The 23,499-nt window shown below is 41.8% G+C and overlaps 1 long non-coding RNA gene across 1 annotated transcript in view; it reads right to left on the bottom strand.

The window, feature by feature from the left end:
- The window catches only part of LOC138674065 (uncharacterized), a 328,499-nt gene extending 319,021 nt beyond the window's left edge, over positions 1 to 9,478 (bottom strand). The window contains exon 1 of the long non-coding RNA XR_011320463.1: positions 9,322 to 9,478. This is a non-coding gene — a long non-coding RNA (uncharacterized lncRNA). The remainder of the gene's footprint in view (positions 1 to 9,321) is intronic.
- Positions 9,479 to 23,499: the final 14,021 nt, after the last annotated feature.

The raw sequence follows: 23,499 nt of genomic DNA, 5'->3' as shown, positions 1-23,499 counted from the left end.
GTTGTCTGCACTAACCAGCCGTGTGCATTCCTCAAAACACTGAAGGACTTGACACATGTCTTGAATCTTCGACCACTGCACACCTGACAACTCCATGTCTGCCATCCTACTGCCTGCCCGTGTATGTGTATCCTCCCACAAAAACATAACAGCCCGCCTCTGTTCGCACAGTCTCTGAAGCATGTGCAGTGTTGAGTTCCACCTTGTTGCAACGTCTATGATTAGGCGATGCTGGGGAAGGTTCAAAGAACGCTGATAGGTCTGCATACGGCTGGAGTGTACAGGCGAACGGCGGATATGTGCGCAAAGTCCACGCACTTTGAGGAGCAGGTCGGATAACCCCGGATAACTTTTCAGGAAGCACTGCACCACCAGGTTTAAGGTGTGAGCCAGGCAAGGAATGTGTTTCAGTTGGGAAAGGGAGATGGCAGCCATGAAATTCCTTCCGTTATCACTCACTACCTTGCCTGCCTCAAGATCTACAGTGCCCAGCCACGACTGCGTTTCTTGCTGCAAGAACTCGGACAGAACTTCCGCGGTGTGTCTATTGTCGCCCAAACACTTCATAGCCAATACAGCCTGCTGACGTATGCCAGTAGCTGCCCCATAATGGGAGACCTGGTGTGCAACAGTGGCAGGTGCGGATGGAGTGTTTGTGCGACTGCGGTCTGTGGACGAGCTCTTGCTTCTGCAGGAGGACGAGGAGGAGGAGGAGGAGGGGGTGCGAACGGCTACAGACAACTGTTTACTAGACCGTGGGCTAGGCAGAACTGTCCCAAACTTGCTGTCCCCTGTGGACCCTGAATCCACCACATTTACCCAGTGTGCCGTGATGGACACGTAACGTCCCTGGCCATGCCTACTGGTCCATGCATCTGTTGTCAGGTGCACCTTTGTGCTCACAGATTGCCTGAGTGCATGGACGATGCGCTCTTTAACATGCTGGTGGAGGGCTGGGATGGCTTTTCTGGAAAAAAAGTGTCGACTGGGTAGCTCGTAGCGTGGTACAGCGTAGTCCATCAGGTCTTTGAAAGCTTCGCTTTCAACTAACCGGTAGGGCATCATCTCTAACGAGATTAGTCTAGCTATGTGGGCGTTCAAACCCTGTGTACGCGGATGCGAGGCTAAGTATTTCCTTTTTCTAACCATAGTCTCATGTAGGGTGAGCTGGACTGGAGAGCTGGAGATCGTGGAACTAGCGGGGGTGCCGGTGGACATGGCAGACTGAGAGACGGTGGGAGATGGTATTGTTGCCGCCGGTGCCCTAGATGCAGTGTTTCCTACTACGAAACTGGTGATTCCCTGACCCTGACTGCTTTGGCCTGGCAAAGATACCTGCACAGATACAGCAGGTGGTGCGCTAAATGGTGGTCCTACACTGCCGGAAGGGATGTTGCGTTGATGACTAGCTTCATTGGCCGAGGGTGCAACAACCTTAAGGGACGTTTGGTAGTTAGTCCAAGCTTTCAAATGCATGGTGGTTAAATGTCTATGCATGCAACTAGTATTGAGACTTTTCAGATTCTGACCTCTGCTTAAGGAAGTAGAACATTTTTGACAGATGACTTTGCGCTGATCAATTGGATGTTGTTTAAAAAAATGCCAGACTGCACTCTTTCTAGCATCGGATACCTTTTCAGGCATTGCAGACTGAGCTTTAACCGGATGGCCACGCTGTCCTCCACCAGGTTTTGGCTTTGCCACGCGTTTTGGGCAAGATACGGGCCCGGCAGATGGAACCTGTGGCGATGTTGATGCCTGCTGCGGCCCCTCCTCCTCCTCTGCTTCAGAACTGCTGCCGCCTGCACCCTGTTCCCCCAATGGCTGCCAATCGGGGTCAAGAACTGGGTCATCTAATAACTCTTCTTGTACCTCCTGCGCAACTTCGTCTGTGTCACCGTGTCGTTCGGTGGTATAGCGTTCGTGATGGGGCAACATAGTCTCATCAGGGTCTGATTCTTGATCAGCACCCTGCGAGGGCAATGTTGTGGTCTGAGTCAAAGGACCAGCATAGTAGTCTGGCTGTGGCTGTGCGTCAGTGCACTCCATGTCAGATTCAATTTGTAATGGGCATGGACTGTTAACTGCTTCACTTTCTAAGCCAGGGACGGTATGTGTAAAGAGCTCCATGGAGTAACCCGTTGTGTCGCCTGCTGCATTCTTCTCTGTTGTTGTTTTTGCTGAAGAGGACAAGGAAGTGACTTGTCCCTGACCGTGAACATCCACTAACGACGCGCTGCTTTTACTTTTACCAGTTTCACGAGATGAGGCAAAAGAGCTAGAGGCTGAGTCAGCAAGATAAGCCAAAACTTGCTCTTGCTGCTCCGGCTTTAAAAGCGGTTTTCCTAATCCCAGAAAAGGGAGCGTTCGAGGCCTTGTGTAGCCGGACGACGAACCTGGCTCCACAGCTCCAGACTTAGGTGCAATATTTTTTCCCCCATGACCACCTGATGCTCCACCACTACCACTACCCTCATTACCAGCTGACAATGAACGCCCCCGGCCACGACCTCTTCCACTAGACTTCCTCATTGTTTTAAAAACGTAACCAAACTAACGTTATTTGTTGCAGTCACACAACTTACACGGTGAGCTATAACTTCAGTATGATTTAGCTACCCCTTTACAGGTTGGTGAGACCACAGCGAAAATCAGGCCCAATGTTACACACTCTTTTTTTGGTGGCTGCAAATTAGAGAGATGCCCCACACGCAGGACTGTCACTGAAGCACAAATGTTAATATTAATGTCACACTATTATTTTTTTTTTATTTTTATTTTTTTCAGGAACACTTTAGAAACCCCCCAAAAAAAAATAAATAGATTTTTGCAGGGAGAATTTAGAAAACAAATGTAACAAACTATATGCTTTCTATGGGCCACTGAGTGAGAGATGACGCACACAGGAATCAGGAGTGGCACACAAGCCCAGAGGCCAATATTTTTCTACCAATGATTGATGGAGTTATTTTCTCTGGTAGATTTTGGAACCCAAATCAAGGAAAAAAAATGTAGGCTTTCTATGGACCACAATTGGAGAGAGAGAGAGAGAGAGATGGCACACCCAGGAGTCAAGACTGGCACACAAGCAGAAAGGCCAATATTAATCTCCCACTGTTTTTTTTTTTTTTTTTTTTTTTTTTTCAGGGAGACTTTAGAAAAAAAAATAATAAAAAAAATATGATTTTATCAGGAAGAATTTAGAAACCAAATAAAATAAAATGATTTTTTCAGGGAGAATTTATAAAACAAATAAAAACAAAAATAGGCGTTCTATGGCCCACTGACTGAGAGATGACGCACACAGGAGTCAGGAGTGGCACACAAACCCAGAGGCCAATATTTTTCTACCAATGATTGATGTAGTTATTTTCTCTGGTAGATTTTAGAACCCAAATCAAGGAAAAAAAATATAGGCTTTCTATGGACCACAATTGGAGAGAGAGAGAGAGAGAGAGAGAGAGAGAGAGAGAGAGAGATGGCACACCCAGGAGTCAAGACTGGCACACAAGCAGAAAGGCCAATATTAATCTCCCACTGTTTTTTTTGGTTGTTTTTTTTTTTTTTTTTTCAGGGAGACTTTAGAAAAAAAAATAATAAAAAAAATATGATTTTATCAGGAAGAATTTAGAAACCAAATAAAATAAAATGATTTTTTCAGGGAGAATTTATAAAACAAATAAAACCAAAAATAGGCGTTCTATGGCCCACTGACTGAGAGATGACGCACCCAGGAGTCAAGACTGGCACACAAGCAGAAAGGCCAATATTAATCTCCCACTGTTTTTTTTTTTTTTTTTCAGGGAGACTTTAGAAAAAAAAATAATAAAAAAAATATGATTTTATCAGGAAGAATTTAGAAACCAAATAAAATAAAATGATTTTTTCAGGGAAAATTTAGAAAACAAATAAAACCAAAAATAGGCGTTCTATGGCCCACTGACTGAGAGATGACGCACACAGGAGTCAGGAGTGGCACACAAACCCAGAGGCCAATATTTTTCTACCAATGATTGATGTAGTTATTTTCTCTGGTAGATTTTAGAACCCAAATCAAGGAAAAAAAATATAGGCTTTCTATGGACCACAATTGGAGAGAGAGAGAGAGAGAGAGAGAGAGAGAGATGGCACACCCAGGAGTCAAGACTGGCACACAAGCAGAAAGGCCAATATTAATCTCCCACTGTTTTTTTGGTTGTTTTTTTTTTTTTTTTTTCAGGGAGACTTTAGAAATAAAAATAATAAAAAAAATATGATTTTATCAGGAAGAATTTAGAAACCAAATAAAATAAAATGATTTTTTCAGGGAGAATTTAGAAAACAAATAAAACCAAAAATAGGCGTTCTATGGCCCACTGACTGAGAGAGAGAGAGAGATGGAACGCTTAGTACTGGCACACAAGCCCAAAGGGCAATATTAATCTCCCTTTTTTTTTCCAGGGAGAATTTCTAAAACCCAAAAAAAAAATAAAATAGGCTTTCTATGGCCCACTATTTGTGAGAGAGATGGGACGCTCAGGACTGGCACAGATGGCACGCTCAGGACTGGCACAGAAGCCCAGAGGCCAATATTAATCTCCCTTTTTTTCTGGGAGAATTTATAAAACCAAAAAAATATTTAAATAGGCTTTCTATGGCCCACTATTTGTGAGAGAGATGGCACGCTCAGGACTGGCACAGATGGCACGCTCACAACTGGCACACAAGCCCAGAGGCCAATATTAATCTCCCTTTTTTCAGGGAGAATTTCTAAAACCCAAAAAAAAAATAAAATAGGCTTTCTATGGCCCACTATTTGTGAGAGAGATGGGACGCTCAGGACTGGCACAGATGGCACGCTCAGGACTGGCACAGAAGCCCAGAGGCCAATATTAATCTCCCTTTTTTTCTGGGAGAATTTATAAAACCAAAAAAATATTTAAATAGGCTTTCTATGGCCCACTATTTGTGAGAGAGATGGCACGCTCAGGACTGGCACAGATGGCACGCTCACAACTGGCACACAAGCCCAGAGGCCAATATTAATCTCCCTTTTTTCAGGGAAAATTTATAAAACAAAAAAAAAAATTAAATAGGCTTTCTATGGCCCACTATTTGTGAGAGAGATGGCACGCTCAGGGCTGGCACAGATGGCACGCTCAGGACTGGCACACAAGCCCAGAGGCCAATATTAATCTCCCTTTTTTTCAGGGAGAATTTATAAAACCCCCAAAAAAAATAAAATAGGCTTTCTATGGCCCACTATTTGTGAGAGAGATGGCACGCTCAGGACTGGCACAGATGGCACGCTCACAACTGGCACACAAGCCCAGAGGCCAATATTAATCTCCCTTTTTTCAGGGAAAATTTATAAAACAAAAAAAAAAATTAAATAGGCTTTCTATGGCCCACTATTTGTGAGAGAGATGGCACGCTCAGGGCTGGCACAGATGGCACGCTCAGGACTGGCACACAAGCCCAGAGGCCAATATTAATCTCCCTTTTTTTCAGGGAGAATTTATAAAACCAAAAAAAAAAATAAATAGGCTTTCTATGGCCCACTATTTGTGAGAGAGATGGCACGCCTAGGGCTGGCACAGATGGCACGCTCAGGACTGGCACACAAGCCCAGAGGCCAATATTAATCTCCCTTTTTTTCAGGGAGAATTTATAAAACCCCAAAAAAAATAAAATAGGCTTTCTATGGCCCACTATTTGTGAGAGAGATGGCACACTCAGGACTGGCACACAAGCCCAAAGGCCAATATTAATCTCCCACTGTATTTTTATCAGGGAGAATTTATACACCCCACAAAAAAAAATACAGAAAAATGAAAAGGCTTTCTATGGCCCACTATGTGAGAGAGATGGCACACACAGGGATGGCACTCTAGCAGAAATGCCAAATTGCCAATCTTAATCTCCCACCAAAAAAAAAAAAAAAAAAAAAACAGGGAATGTCCTACAATTACTATCTCCCTGCCTGCAGTAATCTCAGCCAGGTATGGCAGGCAGCTACTATCTCCCTGCCTGCAGTAATCTCAGCCAGGTATGGCAGGCAGCAATAAGGAGTGGACTGATGCACAAATGAAATAAAAAGTGTGGACAAACAAAAAAGATAGCTGTGCAGAAAGGAAGGAACAAGAGGATTTGTGCTTTGAAAAAAGCAGTTGGTTTGCACAGCGGCGTACACACAGCAATGCAGCTATCAGGGAGCCTTCTAGGGCAGCCCAATGAGCTACAGCGCTGAGGGGAAAAAAAAAAAAAAAAAAACTTCCACTGTCCCTGCACACCGAGGGTGGTGTTGGACAGTGCAAATCGCTGCAGCACAAGCGGTTTTGTGGTTAATGGACCCTGCCTAACGCTATCCCTGCTTCTGACAAAGCGGCAGCAACCTCTCCCTAAGCTCAGATCAGCAGCAGTAAGATGGCGGTCGGCGGGAACGCCTCTTTATAGCCCCTGTGACGTCGCAGACAGCAAGCCAATCACTGCAATGCCCTTCTCTAAGATGGTGGGGACCAGGACCTATGTCATCACGCTGCCCACACTCTGCGTTTACCTTCATTGGCTGAGAAATGGCGCTTTTCGCGTCATTGAAACGCGACTTTGGCGCGAAAGTCGCGTACCGCATGGCCGACCCCGCACAGGGGTCGGATCGGGTTTCATGAAACCCCGACTTAGCCAAAAGTCGGCGACTTTTGAAAATGTTCGACCCGTTTCGCTCAACCCTAGCGAAGGTTATGCTTGGAAAACTTCAAAAACAATCAAAATGTTGAAATTCAAAAATAACTTAAGGTCACAAATTCTTTGTACTTTATAATGTCACATAAGTCACTAAACAATAATAACCTAAAACAACAATGATATAAGTATGTCATAAAATATGGCAGACAGTTTATTGTATATGCTAACATATTACTCAATTTCCTAACCCCAGATACAAACTGCACAGCTATGCCTGTAACCAGAACTTATTATGAAAATCATATGGACACACTAAATTTGGCTTCAACTCATTTTATTTTACCCCTTCTGGCAGGCACGTGAAGGACTTGCAAAAAATGAGCTTAAAAAAGTCTGAGTCTATGTATGTTGCAAGGGGAATCACTATTGCTTTCCTTTTATTTGTAGTCAGTGATCCAGGTTTTCTTAACCATTTCAGAAAGCCACGGATTAATAGTGTTGCATTACAAAGGCGAAATCAGTCAAGGATTCGCTTTTCACTGAGCCATCAGAAGCTCTTTTTCAATCTTATAGAGAGGTCCGAGTCTCTGACCTTACTACGCTCCTGTTAAACCCTGATCTGTCCCTTCCCCACCACATGAACGATTGGACAGAAATGTAAGATAAACAAGACCCAACAGGGATAACAAAAAATCTTTATCATAATAAAAGCACTAACTAACAATAGGGAGAAGGATAGGAACAGGGAGGAATAAACTAAATGGGAAGAGGGACCAGGAGATAAAGACACACATACTACAGAATACCACAGAACACTTCTGCAACAACTCTAACCCAACTACTCAGCTTTGGCACACAGCACAGGAAGATGAATCTTTCACCGGCAGGGACAAGAAGGTCTGACCAGTTTATATAGAAAGAGGTAATGAGGAGATCAGAAGCAGCTGAAATGGAGCTGCATGTTTGTGACCAGCATATAAAGGGTTGTTAACCTCTTCAGCATCAGAAGAAACTAAATCCATTTAAAATGGGGAAGAAATCACAACATCTGTAAAGAAGACCTATGATTCAATACCCAACATGACCATTTAACTCTAAATTTTCCTGGGGGATGTGACATCCTCTTGACATTGTGCTACTCCTAGTTGTTTTGGTCTCTGAACAATGGGTTCTGTTGCTAAACCTTTCTCATTGCTGTTGCAACATCAGAACTGCAGACTGGGCAGAATGACTGTAGTTCCATTTGTTGTTTGTATCAGCTTCTGATGCATGGATGGTGACAATATTATGAACCACTCTTTCTACTTTTTGGGACGATTGATGCCATATATATATGGGACTGCTGGTGATAAGAAAGTAAATTGCTTTCTGGCACAGATACATGACTAAGAGCAGTAATATTGCAATTCTCCACTGGTTGACTACTGACTAAGGGCTCCTTCTCACTTATGAGACATACGGCTGTGTCTTGCAGGTTAAAACCCTCCTCTGGCGCCAGCACTTGGGAGCAGAGCGTGCAGTTCCATGTACTGCTATGGGGCCACACGCTCCGCTCTGGAGTGCCGGCGCCAGAGGAGGGTTTTAACCTGTGAGACACGGCCGTATGTCTCGCAAGTGAAAAGGAGCCCTAAGGAAGGAAATCACAGTGGCTGCTGAATGCTGTTTGGTCTGGTTTCAAGACACTCATGTGATGCTAATCAATTTTTGCAGCAAAGCTGTGAGTCAGAATAGTCAAGGAGTCCAAGGTCAGAAGCCAGATGAGTACATCATAAACAGAAGGAAGAGACAAAAGCGTGGTCAGGTAAGGTTCCGAGGACAGAATACCTAGATGATAACGGATCAGAGCAGAAGGGGTTAAACAGACAGATGGTCAGAAAGAAGTCCAAGGTCAGACAGCAAAATATCAAGTATACAGAATTCAAGGCACAAGGATCACAAACCTACTAGATGAATGTACGTGTGGCAAAGATCTGGAGAAACATCTCAGTTAAGTAGCATGGCGATCACCTAGAATAATGAACATCTGGAGACAGCCAACGCCTCACAGTCTCAAATTGGACAGATGAGCTGTCAATCAACACACTGACAGCTCAGCAAGCCACGTAACAGATAGGATGGTCGAGCTATCAACCAAAGCACCAACAGCTTCAGCATGCCCCTGTACCAGATTAGATAGCCGCACCATCAGTAACTGCATCCCAGACACACTGAGGAGTGGAACCGTGACAACTCTTGTGCAAAATGTCCTGGCCGATCACATTTTCAGCAACGCTGTGAACTTGTTCTCATTCCCCAAGAAATTTGGGATCCTAAAAGTCTGCGCTAATTATTTGCACACCATTTCGTCCTCTTCTCCATCAATTCCCTTATATATTCCTTTTCCAATGTTTTTATTTTCATTTTAGCAACATAACAAGATTCAAGTTTGAAGGCATTGTTTGTCATTAGGTAACATATAACATATAATATTCCATATTATAATAGACATTTGACATATAATGGGTGTCTATAAGACTTTGTATTGTTTCATTAACAATTTTAAGCTTATCAAACGCTTCATATCGTTTTAAAGATATAGAAAAAGTACATTCCAATATTTTCGTAACAAAACATGACTCATTTTTATAGGCATTTTTGCCGATATATAACATAACATACTGTGAGGAGTCGAGTTTCCTCTGCTGCACAGGGGGAATCTCGATCCGTCTCCGCTGCGGTCTCCCATTCTCCTCCAGCCGCAGTGGAGTCTGCTCAGCAGGGACATCAATCCCAGCGTCTCGCTCAGTCTGACTCTGTGCGAAGAGTTGCTGCTGCTGCTTCTTCTCCAGTCTCTGCCATTAAAGTCAGTGCTGGTCAGCAGCGAGCGGACTTCTCTGGGACTAAGTCCTTGTCTGCACGTACTGAGCATGCCCAGGGTAAGATCTCCCATTGGAGATCGAGGGTCATGTGCTCAGGCTCTGCAGCAAATTCCATTGGTCCTCTTGGCAGGTCTTGGAAGGGCAAAGGTACTGTAGCCACTTACTGTGCTGCAACTATATAAACTGCGCATGACCGCACGGCCATGCGCTAGTATTGTGTGTGTAGATGAATGTATGTCGATGGATGAAAGCTCCTAAATATCCCTCCCTAGAGTTGTTGTCTGCTCGCGGATGTTGGTAGCTATCTAGCGCCCGACTAATCATCTGCACGATACACACATTACAGCGTCCTCTTGCTGTGTCCGCCTGTACGGCGCCGTGCGCTTGCCTTGCGCTTTCCATACCCAAGCCAGTGTGGTTGGTGGCGTCCGTCAGTGCGGCATTGTTCGCACTCCTGTGCATTTATATATTTATTCTTAGTTTCCTTACACACCCAGTTGTGGTGTAGTGCCAGCGAGGGTCTAATCGGACTTCAATCCCAGTTTTGGTTAAGTACGCTGACTACTCGCTCGCACTTTAGGTGCGGTACCGCGATCCTGTGACGCAACAGGATTGCTCCCTTCACGCTGGGTGAGGTTGAACCCACGTGTATATACTTTAGTGTACCGCCATATAGTCTGTATTTACTAGCAGCAGGTTTTCACCTGCACGGTGGACCCCGGACTGCGAACGCATCTATACCACCTTTCTTGGTGCGTTCCGCCAGTCCTAACACATACCATATACTATTTTTATATTTAATCATTCTCTATAAAGCTTTATTTTGCTTCAATATCAATTTTGGGTATTATAAATGCTTTATATCACTTTATAGATATACAGTAAAAATAAACTGAAATGTACAAAAATAAAGAAAACTTTATACAACAATTTTTAAGGTACGTATATTAGATATATATCTATGAGAATAGATGTTACGGATATATATTGTCCCAGTGAGACCACTTATTTGTATATTTCACCAGTTGGTTATTCGCTAGGGCGAAGGATAATTCATATGTCCTATGGAGAGATAGTTGTTCTATTATGTCTGAAAATGAAGGAGGCATGTGTTTAGGCATTTCCCAATCATGATTAAACCAGTCATAAATATATTTGTGACTCCAAAAGACTCCGTGTTCCGTGTTACTTACTAAGTTTAAGGATGCTTCGGAGAATTTAGGACCCTTCTGGAGAAACTTCATGACTTGTTCTTTTAACATTACAAATTGTAAAAACGTCGATGACGGGAGTCTAAACTTCTCTTTTAGGTTGCTAAATTTTATGAAAGAGCTACCGTCATAGACGTCTCCCAATCTCGTAATTCCCCTTTCTTCCCATAGAGTTGGAAGTGTAATATTGTTACATGTAGAAATAGTGGAGAGAGGAATTTTAACCAAGATAGATTTTTTGGATGTTCCCTTTCTTGATCTGGACAATTTTTCCCAAGCATGTATGGTGGCCTGGAATATTGGGTGAGTCACTGAGTTGAGTTGATGACCAGTTAGTGTTTTTATAATTAAATCTTTGGGGTGGTTGTTTTTATTTAGAAGGGTTTCCATATCTAACCACGCTGGGGGTTTTGATACGGTTAGCCAGAATCTGCTTTGTTTTATCAAGGATGTATAATAATGGGCAGCTATATTGGGAATCCCCAAGCCCCCATATGCTCTTTTTTTGTAAGTGATACTTGAGGGTGTCCTGGGTTTTTTATTATTCCAAATAAATTTATTAATGATGGTTTGGAGAGATGTAAGGTATGATACCGAAATGGGAAGAGGAATGGCGCTCAGAATGTATAGAATCTTAGGTAGCGTAAAGATTTTTATTGTAAGGACTTTGCCCCAACAGGAGAGGAATTTATGCCCAAAGGTGGTAGTGTCATTATTGATAGTTTTAATTAAGTAATTAATATTATTTGTTACTATGTTGTTTAGATTTTTAGTGATCTTAATCCCTAAATAGGTAAGTTCTTTATTAGCCCAGGTAATGGGGGAAGAAGCTTTAATTTTTTTAATTTGCTCTTCATCTACATTTAAGGGTAGGATTTTTTATTTGTTGCATTAATTTTGAAATGGGAGACATTTGAAAAAGAATCCAATATCTTGTGAATTTCTGACATGGAGTTGATAGGGTCTGTTAGGGTGAGAATGATGTCATCAGCAAACATACTTAGTTTGTATTGGCGAGAGGGGGTTTCCAATCCCTTGATGTTATTATTTTCTCTGACCATTTGTGCAAGGGGCTCCATGGCTAAGATAAAAAGGAGTGGGGATAAGGGACATCCCTGCCTTGTACCATTTGTTATAGCAAAGGAGGGAGATACATGATTGTTAGCAACGATTTTTGCTCTAGGGTTGGAGTAGAGTGCCATAATTGTAGTAATAAAGGAATTATCAAACCCAAATTTGATCAGGGTCTGTCGTAGGAAGCCCCACCCCAGACGGTCAAAAGCTTTTTCTGCATCTAGAGAGACAATCAGGGTGCTTTGTTTTGTTTGATTAGCTATTTTGATGGTGTTGATGATTCTTCTGGTACCATCTGAAGCGTGGCGACCCACGACAAACCCGATCTGGTCATTATTTATTAAGGTGGGAAGAATCAGATTAAGCCTATTAGCTAGAATTTTGGCATATATTTTGATGTCACAATTGATTAAGGAAATGGGTCTAAAATTGGCAATGTCTTCAGGGTTGTCTTTGAGCTTGGGAATTAAAACAATAGAAGCTTCGAGCATTTCAGTAGGGAAGGTACCCAAGGATGAGGCCATGTTAAATGATTGCAAGAGAAGGGGGGAGAGAGTTTTGTAGTTCTATAATAATCGTTGCCAAAGCCATCGGGACCTGGGGATTTTGATGGCTTTAGTTGCTTAATACAATCGTCTATCTCCTCTAAATCAAAGGGAGCTGATAGGATTGACTTGTCTTCGGTTGTTATTTTTGGGAGGTTGATTGAAGAAAGGAATGAGGTTAGGGCATCTTGGTGGAGTTGGGAGGGTTTTTTTTGGGGGGGTCGATGTTATATAGCTTCTCGTAGAATTTTGCAAATTCATTTACTATGTCTTGGGGGTGGGATAGTGTTGTTCCTTTTACATTTTTTATTTTGTCAATTCTGTTATGGAGCCTTCTTTTTTTAATGTGATTGCACATAAATTTAGTGGGCTTGTTTAAAGATGTATACAATTTATATTTAGAGTTTTTGACTGCTGCTGCATAAGGGGAGAATAATAGTAATTTTAGGTCTTGTGTCAGTTTCGATATTTCAGACTGTAACGTAGAAGAAGGGGAGGGGAGTGCAATTTGTTCATTAATTTTATTTTTTAGAAGAGTTTGGATTCTTTCTGTTTCCGCCCTTTTTTCTTTCTTTTTTCTGGAAGAAATCTGGATCAGCAAACCTCTAATCACTGCCTTGTGGGCACACCATCTAATGATGGGGTTAGTGGAGTCAGAACAATTTTCTTTAAAGTACAGTTTAATCGAGGATTCTATTGAGGATTTATGTATGGTGTTGTTGATTATATTAGAGTTACATTTCCACAGAGTTTTGTTGTTTATTGGGGGTCCCAGAACGAGCTCTCCAATCACCGGGGAATGATCTGAAATTGTTCTGTCTTTTATATAAATTTTTGTAAGCCTCGCCAAAGTAAAGACGTCGGCGATGATTAGGTCTATTCTGGACGCTGATTGATGAGTCTCTGAGAAGAAGGAGTATTCAATGGAAGAGGCGTTGATACATCGAAATGTATCGTAGAGCTCATTCTGGAACAGCCAAGGGTTGAGATCTCCTGTTTGTGGTCTCTTTTTGGAAGAAGAGTCAAGGAGGTGGTCTGGGGTGGAGTTAAAGTCTCCCAGTATAATGGGTATACCTTTTTTGTTTTGGTCGAATTTTTTAATGAATTTATTTAGAAATGTTTTTGTTTTTTATTAGGAGCATAGATGTTGGCGATTGTGCAGGTTATGTTGTTAATACGTCAAATGTGGTATCTGCCGTTATTGTCCTTGACTTCTTCAATAAATTCAAATGGGATCGAGTTTTTTATTATTGTCATTACCCCCGCTTTCTTTTTTGAATTGTTAGATTGGTATATATGTGGGAAATTTTTGTGGTCAAATTTTGGGTGGTCTTCATTTTTAAATTTGGTCTCTTGGACACATATTATGTCTGTTTTAGAGTTTTCAAGTTCTCTCCATAGGGAAAATCTTTTCCTAGGACTGTTGAGTCCTTTAATATTGTATGTCATGATTTTAAGGTTCATGTTTATAGTGTCTTGTGTAGAAAGAGTTGGGGAAAGTGGAAGTTAAAGTAGAAATAAAAGTCTCACTGGTCAATACTAGAACGTACCTCTATTGATCAAGAATTAAGGTGTATGTGGTACACCTATAAATGAATTAAATATTTACAATTCAAAAATGGGGTGTATAGAATACACCAACAATTGAGAAGTTTGTTTAATACAAAGAACCCACTCGCAGTGGGATATATCTTCTTCCTGGGGGTATGAACTAAACGGGAACTGAGGAAGAAGAAAATTAACCTCTTGTATAGGTAAGCAAACCATATGTAATAACAGCTTATGATGAATGAATTATCTAAACCAAAAGTTCAAAGACAAGATCATGACCATGTCCTATGTATTTTCAACGGTAACCTCTATGTGAGGGGCTGTCTTTTAATGAGGCAATACATTTTTGGCCTTCTTCAGGTGTGAAGATTGGAATGGTTTTTCCATTTGAAAAAACTATGAGTTTGAGAGGGAATCTCCATCTATATGGGATATTTTTGTCTCTGAGTGTGGAGGTAATAGCGTTAAACGTTTTCCTGGAATCCAGTGTCTCCTTGGACAGGTCCGCAAATATTTTGAGGTTTGAGGGGTTTTGGGAGTCTGTGGATTCTATTTATGATTAGATCTGAGTCTGAAAGAGTAGGAATAGCCTTTTTAAAGATGGATTTTACATGGTTTAAGAGGTTGTCTGTGTGGATATGTTCCGGAATACCTCGGATTTTTACGTTATTCCTGCGATTACGGTCTTCTATGTCAGCCAATTTGATTTTTAGCCTTTTGACCACTGAAGATAGATCATGGATAATATTGGAGGATTTTGTAGTAGTTTTTTCTACTGCATCAATTCTTGTTTCGTGATCAGAGATTTTTATGTTAAGTTGTTCAAGAGTGGTTTCAAACCATTTGGCTTGGATGTCAAAGCTTTTTAACATATTTTCGTTTATTTTGTTAGCTAGATTAAGCATATATGCCTCAGTACTAGTGTTGTTGCTGAGGGAGGAGATTTGATTAGGGTTTGTGGCCAATAAGTTCGGTGGGGTTGTATCTTGGTCATTGTCTAACTTGAGTTTATTTTTTAGTGGACTTGTGTTAGGGTACCGTCACACAGTGCAATTTTCATCGCTACAACGGTACGATCCGTGACGCTCCAGCATCGTAACAATATCGCTCCAGCGTCGTAGACTGCTGTCACACTTTGCAATCTACGACGCTGGAGCGATAATTTCATGACGTATGTGCGATGTAGAAGCCGTTGGTTACAATGCGCACATCGTATATGATATATGTTACACCATGCGATCATGCCGCCACAGCGGGACACTAGACGACGAAAGAAAGTTTCAAACGATCTGCTACGACGTACGATTCTCAGCGGGGTCCCTGATCGCAGGAGCGTGTCAGACACTGCGATATCGTAACTATATCGCTCGAACATCACGAATCGTGCCGTCGTAGCGATCAAAATTGCACTGTGTGACGGTACCCTTAGGGGAAGAGTCACTAAAGCTGGAGTAATCTTCTTCCCCTTGTTCTGTTCCTTGAGATGGTGTGGAGATTTTTTGTCTCTCCTCCTCTCGTTCTTTTCTTTTGTTGGACTGAGATGAGTCCATACTTTCAGGTTGACCCTCTATCTGAGGTAATTTTGGAGGATTCAATTTTTTTTATTTTTTGAGGGGTATTATAGGTTTTTCTCTCATCTCTTATGGGGGATCTGGATTTTTCAGGGCTCAAAGTGTTAACCTTGTCCCCTGGAGAGTAGCAGTGGTAATGTATTCTTTCCTCTTCTTGCGTTTTGGTTTGCTTAGAGAGTTGGGGAATGTTCGATTTAGGAATGGTTCCCTCTTTTTTCCCCATGGTGATGATGCTATACAGAGTATCTTCGTCAACAATAACTATCAAATATGCTTACAGAACGTACACAGATATTTAAACCTGTTGAGAAAAAGCAGAGTACTGATAGTAATTTATGACAATTAGATCTTATCAAATCCTGTCAGGAGGGAAGAAAAGAAAAGAAAATATATTGCAGCAAATATAAACAAGAATTTAAGCAAGTGTATTCAGTAGTAATCTACCTCTCCAGAGGTTAGGGTCAGGAGCCTGTAGAGAGAGTACAGTAGATGTAAAAGAATTCTCTAGTCTGAGAAGACTGTGAAGGAAGGGGAACCACAAGGCGCAGCAAGCTCTGAAAAATGTTGCTGTAGTATAAACTTGTGTCCTGATGCCAAAGGCCTTGCCAATGTCTGTTTATAGTGCTCCTGTATCAGGGGTGAGAGGGTGTTTGTTTTCCCACAGCCCCAATGGGGGGGATTTAGCAATTTATTTGTTGGAATGCAGACTGTGGAAAGAGGGGTAGCACAAGGCACAGCAAGCCCTGATAAACACCGCTGTAGTATAAACGTGTGGCCTGATACCAAAGACCTTGCTACGGACTGTTTATAGTGCTCCTATATCAGGGGAGAGAGGGTATTTGTTTTCCCAAAGCCCCAGGGAGGTTTAGTATAGCAAATGTCCAGTTCCTTTGTTGGAAGACTGTGAGAAGGGGAGGTACCACATGGCACAGCAAGCCCTGAAAAACGCTGCTGTAGTTTAAACGTATGGCCTGCTACCAAAGGCCTTGCCAGTGCTGTTTATAGTACTCCTGTATCAGGGGTGAGAGAGTACTTGTTATTCCACAGCCCCAGTGTGATTTAGTACAGCAGATGACCTGCAGATCCTTTGTTAGAAGGAGTACCACAGGGCACAGCAAGCCCTGAGAAACAATGCTATAGTATAGCAACTATCTTGGGTTAGTACCCTGATAAGGTGAAGTTAGCAAAAATAAGTAAGCTGAAGCTGAAGGGAGATGGGGACCATAGGGCCCAGCTTACCCTGAGAAGTATTGTTAATGTGACACAAAATATGCAAATAACATGCCTCCTTTGGCAGATTTAACAGCCCACAGCCCCAGGGAGGTATGATAAGTTAATGGAGCCACAAGTGTGGCGGGGTACAGCCGGAGTATTAATGGCACCTCAGTGTGGTCGACCGTACCTGAGTTGACTGGAAGGCAGAAAGGCGGGAAAACGTGAAGGAAACCGATATTCCTCTGGTAGCAGGGGGGGGTGGGAAATCACTGCAAGGCCTCACCGCAGCGTTGATGTTCGGTGTCCGGAGTGTCCCCTCTGCTGGTGGTCCTGCTGGTGGTCCGGAGGGGAATCCTGATCTTGTATTCGGGTGCAGCGATGGCGTCCCTGTTCACCGTAGCGTCGATGTCAAGAGCTGCAGCCGTCTCCTTGTGTTCTCTGCAGTGGCGAAGGCTTCCGGGTCTGTGCTACGGGCAGGAGTGTGCTCTGGGGTTGAAGACACTGTTGTTGATGGCAGCAATGGCTGTCCTCACACGCTCCTAGTAGGCCTCAGATTGCCATGAGGTAAATAAATCTTCCTGGGTGAAGGGCCAGTTTTTGTTCTTTTTGGTCTAAAATAAGCCTGGGGAAGGCTGTATCAGTCACCCATATAAAATTGTGTGGATGGTTTGTAAAAGTAGGGATTAAAGTTGGATTGGAGGTTTTTACCTCAGGAGCTCCCTGATCGCACGCCTCACATAGTCAGAGACCGAAGCCACGCCCCCCCCTTATATATTCCTTAACCTTTTTGATTAACTACGAGAAACAAAATGGGATAGCTTTTATGCTATTTTTGATCAAAAACAGTATTACTAAGAATTCAGTGTTATTTAAATGCACTTTTGCTTTTTACTTATTTAGTTACAGGAAGGTTTTTGCTCATTTTGTTTCTTGTAGGTTTTGTATGTTTTATAGCCAATGTGAACATGCATTTATCTGCTGCATGTATACAAACTAAAACCAAGCTCTTTTTTTGTGTTTTTTTTTCTTTATATTTTTTGCATTCTGTGCAAGCCGGGGTTCGACATCCCTCTTCTGAACTGGAAATTACATTTAAAGGCGTTCCCAGACTGGCTGGGACCTGGTCCTTTTGTCTGCCTTTATTCACACACTCAACTTTGACACATGGTAAGGTTTTTAATATTAGACAGCGTAGGACCTTCCGCTCAAAGTCACCTTGTCGACGGTGGGATGGCTTTTATGCTATTTTTCATCAAAAACTGTATTACTAAGAACTCTGTGTTATTTAGATGCACTTTTTCTTTTTATTTATTTAGTTACAGCAGGTTTATGTGCTGCATGTATACCAACTCAAACCAAGCTCAATTTTTGTGTTTTCTCTTTGATTAACTACCTCATGGCAATCTCAACTGTGTCACTTACAATACAGGTAATGAGACTCTTCACCCATTACTCAGATATGTATGTGTTATTTTCTTTTCCATTTGCAGATCCTAAGCTTCTTGAAATATGTATATCAGGGTTTATGGTGGTTTTACTTTATTATACCTCTATACCCTCTAAATATCTGGTTATAAAGTTGCTATGAAACTCATTTACAAAATGATCTAGAAGTAAACTGTTAGGCTGAAGTCCCTTTGGGACTTAAAGTACCTTCACACTGACCAACTTCACAACGATATCGCTAGCGATCCGTGACGTTGCAGCGTCCTGGCTAGCGATATCGTTGTGTTTGACACGCAGCAGCGATCTGGATCCTGCTGTGCCATCGTTGGTTGGAGCAGAAAGTCCAGAACTTAATTTCGTTGCTGGATCTCCCGCAGACATCGCTGAATCGGCGTGTGTGACGCCGATTCAGCGATGTCTTCACTGGTAACCAGGGTAAACATCGGGTTACTAAGCGCAGGGCCGATCGTTGTCTACATCGCTGCAGCGTCGCTAAATGTGACGGTACCTAAAGTGCTAAACATTTCCACAGACTCTGTAAGCCAATTAAGAACTGTTGACAGCTTCTAGGTACGGATGACTGAACCCGAAATGCAAAGTTTGTACCAGACACCTAGTGTCCATTATTAACCCAAACACTGACTTTTTACCAGCTGTCCGGTTTATTGTTTGAGTTTGGTTGCTAAATTTCAGAATAAAGTCTGTTCAAAGGCTGCAGTGCAGCCAATCAACAAGCTTTTAAACTGTGCGCACTTCCTGTGCCATCAGAGCCATGCCAAGTATTGCCATATCACGAGTGCCGACACCACTCTGTCTATACGACTAGTGTGCCTAACAAATAATTCTACTCTGTAGCAGTCTTTTTGCCAGCAGTGTGGCTAAAAAATAATTCTACTCTGCAGCTCTGTCTATACACATTTTGGCTGGGCCTAAAAATTATTTTACTTAAGTGCTTAAAAAATAATTTTACTGCACCACTGTGTCTGTATGAGTTGTAGCTGTACCTAAAACAATTACTGTGCCTTTAAACCTCCATGTGTATTCTGAACCTTCCCTGTGGCAGTACTGTACCTTTAAGCCTCCGTGTGCACACTGCATCCCTGCCTGTGGAAGTACTGTTCCAAAAAGCCTCTCTGTACTCTGCAGCCATGTCTGTACGACTAGTGTGCCTAAAAAATAATTATACTCTGCAGCCATGTCTTTGTGAGCAGTGTGGCTAAAAAATAATTATACTCTGCCACTGTGTCTGTTTGTGGGCCTAAAAAAATCTACCGTTGTGTCTATACGAGCTGTGGTCATGCCTAAAAAAATATTAATTAGGGATGAGCGAGAACTAAAATGCTCTGGTGCTCGTTGATCGAATTGAGCAATTTCTAATACTCACATGCTCGTTTCGAGTAATGAGTATAATGGGAGTCAATGGGAAAGCCAAGGATTTATCTGGCAGATCCTAAAAAAACATCTGCGGGTAGTGAAAATGTTCAAATGGATGGGAAAAGTGCTGAATGGAAGGAGAAAAGAATAGGGAAGACCCCTGGAACCATCTCTGACTCACATTTAGCTGCTGAGAACAATGGTATCACACTTTTACTCCACTTTAAGGACTGACAAAAAAAATATTCCAAACCGACGAAAAATTGCATTTTACAAGAAAAAAATATGTTATTGTATCATGACTTGTATAATAGGCAAAATTTTAAAAGTATTTAAAAAAAATATATAAATTTAACTAAACTAAAATTGATTATTTTATTAAAAAATAGGAAATTTCTGGAATTTCTAAAGGAAGCAAGAACTGCCAAAAAGAAGGGACTCAGACACACCCTGTATTAGGCCAGAGTGACACTACCGTAGGATACGGCCGAGTGCTATGCAAGAAAACATTGCATAGCACTTGGCCCAGTGTTAATCTATGGGGCAGCTCACAGGCGTATTTGACATACGTGTAAAATCGCAGCATGCTGCGATTGTACGCGTATATTGCCGCAAACTCACCAATGCAAGCCTATGGGTGCAAGAAAAACTCGAATGCCATATGGACCATGTGAGTGCTGTCTGATTTTTACGCACCAATTTCTTTGAAAAGCCGTCAATTCATCTGCCGAGTACAGTAAAACCACAGCGTGACAGATTAGAATATAATAGATAGAATAGATATATACACATAAGAAAAGCCTGCAATTCAGAAAGAGCCGGCAGGATAGAAGAGATGGATTTCATGGATTACATACAGCAAATGCTCATAGAATACAAAGATATATAGCTGTCAATGACACATACAATTAGTACAGTGTGTGTGCAGCTTACTGTACATTTATTTAATTAATAAAAGATTACTTTTCTGAAAAAAATCGCGTAATTTTCTAAACCAGCAGAGGGAAAACCAACCGCTGGGGCAGATTTTTATTCCCTGGGAAGGGGGGAAATACCCATGGAGCTTCCCAGGTTATTAATATCAGCTTAAAGTTGTATACGTAGCCTTTACTGGCTATTAAAATGGGGTCCCCCTATAATTAATATCCAGCAAAGGCTATGCAGACAGGGATATTAATAGCCTAGGAAGGGGCCATGAATACTGGATCCAGGCTAAAAATATCAGCTCTCAGCCACCCCAGAAAAGGCACATCTCTAAGATGTGCTAAGATGTGCTAATTCTGGCACTAAGCCTTGCTCTTCCCACTTGCCCTGTTCCAGTGGCATGTGGGGTGTTAGCTTGGGGGGGTTGATGTCACCATTATATTGTCAGATGACATCAAACCCAGAGATTAGTAATGGAGAGCTGTCAATTAAATGCTCCCATTACTAACCCAATAGACATGTCATATAAAACAGAAAAAGTCCTTTAATTGAAAGAATGACATAGACTCCTTTAATAAATCTTAATTAAACCATATTTACGACATCGCCCATTCCACCAATGCCTTTGTCTTAAAAAAGTTTTAAAAAAAAATATATTCCTCACACTTCCGCAGAGATGATAATCCATTTGTCCCACGACGGGTTTAGCTCTGCTACATCTAGATCTGTGCAATGGCGTCAGTGTGCCCCACAAACAAGATGGCTACGGCAATAAAGTGATGTGCAAGCACAGGCGCCAAAGATGAGTGCCAGGGATTAAAGTTTTACATCGAGCACTGCTCATTACTCGCTGAGTAACAATCACATCCGAGCACCGTGATACTCGACTGATAACAGAGTATCACTGAGCACGTTCACCCATCCCTGATGAGTATATGTTTGCTGCGGACCCCGGCGATTAGCTCACAACTTTTCAAACGATTTCATCAGCTGACATGTGCCCCTAATAGCCACAGGTGGAATCGTGATCCACTCACGGCTGTTAACATGTTAACTGCCGCTTTCAAACTCTGATAGCGGCATTTAACACGATCACTCTGGAAGTGCGTCACTAATACTAATCCCACCAATTGGTGCCCATGTCACATGACCACGGGTCACCATTGGGTTGGCATGGCAACCTGGGGTCTGCAGGAGATCCCTGTGGTTTATATTGCTGAATAGTGGTCGGCACTCATGGCAAGTAGCATTTCTGCTACTCAAAGCAGGTCTGAAGCCCTGCTCTATGTAGCACAAGTGATCAGATGATCACAGCTTCTATTCTCCCATGGAGACTATTGAAGCAAGTGGAAGGTAAAAAAATGTTTTAAAAGATATAAATGAATGAAAAAAATATAAAAGTTCAAATCACGCCCATTCGCTACATTCAAAATATAGCAAAAAAAATATAAAAAATTCACATATTTGGTATTGCCGCAATCAGAATTGCAAGGTCTATCAATATATAAAAATAATTAATCTGATCGGTAAACAGCGGGATGAGAAAAAAACCTCCAGAATTACATTTTGTGGTCCTCTCAACATTGCATTAAAATGCAATAATGGGTGATCAAAAGATCGTATCTACACGAAAATGGTATCAATAAAACCGTCAGCCCCAGATCACGAAAAATGGAGACACTACGGGTCTCAGATAATGGCAGCTCATTTTTTTATTTTTTATATACATGTTTGCTATGCAAGAACTCATAATGACCTGGAGAATCATAATGGCAGGTCAGTTTTAGCATTTAGTGACCATAGTAAAAAAGCAAAACAAAAAACAATTGTGGAATTGCACTTTTTTTGCAATGTCACCGCACTTTGAATTTTTTTTCCTGTTTTCCAGAACACTGTATGCCAAAACCAATGGTGTCGTTCAAGTACAACTCTTCATGCAAAAAAACAAGCTCTCACATATTTATGGAAAAATAAAAAAGTTATGATTCTGGGAAAAATGGGAGCAAAAAACAGAAACTCAAAAAGGAAAAACCCAAAGTCACGAAGGGGTTATGCAAGCTGAAGATGAAATTATCTCTAAAAGGGCTAAAGCTAAAGGTGACACATTTCATTTGTATTTTAGGAAAATAAGATCTGTCATTTATTTACATACTAAAAATTACAAAAAGAAAAATGGGCCGATGCAAAGGTTTGGGCTCCATTGGAGATATGTGTGATAACTGTGACCAAGGTTTCAGACCTAAATTAGCCTGTTAGGGTTATGGCTTGCTCACTATCATTGTTAGGAAAAGCCAGGTGATGCAAATTTCCCCACTTTATAAAAACCAGCCTCCTCTAACCTTGTGTCAAAAACAGCAGCAATGGGTTCTTCTAAGCAGCTGCATAGCACTAAGAAAATGAAATTGGTGGAAGCCCACAAAGCCGTAGAAGGCTATAAGAAGATAGCAAAGCTTTTTCAAGTTGCCTTTTCCTCAGTTCGAAAAGTAATTAAGAAATTACAGTTAACAAGAACAGTGGTAAAGTTTGGAAGACCAAGGAAAATTTTAGTGAGGGCTGCACGTAGAATTGCTAGAAAAGCAAATAAGAACCCCCGCTTTACTGCAAAAGATCTTCACAAAGATTTAGCAGACTCTTGAGTTGTGGTATGTTGTTCTACAGTTCAAAGGCACCTGCACAAATATGGCTTTCATGTTAAGTCATCAGAAGAAAACCTCTCCTACATCCTCACCATAATATTCAGCGTCAGAAGAATGCGCAAGAACATGTAAACAAGCCTGATATATTTTGGAAACAAGTCCTGTGGACTGATGAGATTAAAATAGAAAAAGGGCACAGATTTTCAGGAAAAGAACATCTCGCCAAACATTAAGCATGGAGTTGGATCAATCATGCTTTGTGATCGTGTTGCAGCCAATGGCACTGTGAAGATCTAATGTTGTGGGTTATAAAAATCACCTAGGCAGGTTAACGATGCAACTATTTTTATTCCAGACATCCATGGTTGGACAACAAATTCATGTAGATGGCCAAAATACAATGTCCTCAGTCCACAAGTTCCCAATCTGAG

Source organism: Ranitomeya imitator, chromosome 4 (assembly GCF_032444005.1).
Source record: "Ranitomeya imitator isolate aRanImi1 chromosome 4, aRanImi1.pri, whole genome shotgun sequence".
NCBI classification, from domain to species: Eukaryota; Metazoa; Chordata; class Amphibia; order Anura; family Dendrobatidae; genus Ranitomeya; species Ranitomeya imitator.
Note: the sequence above shows the minus strand (reverse complement) of the source record. Positions and strands in the feature narration are given on the sequence as shown.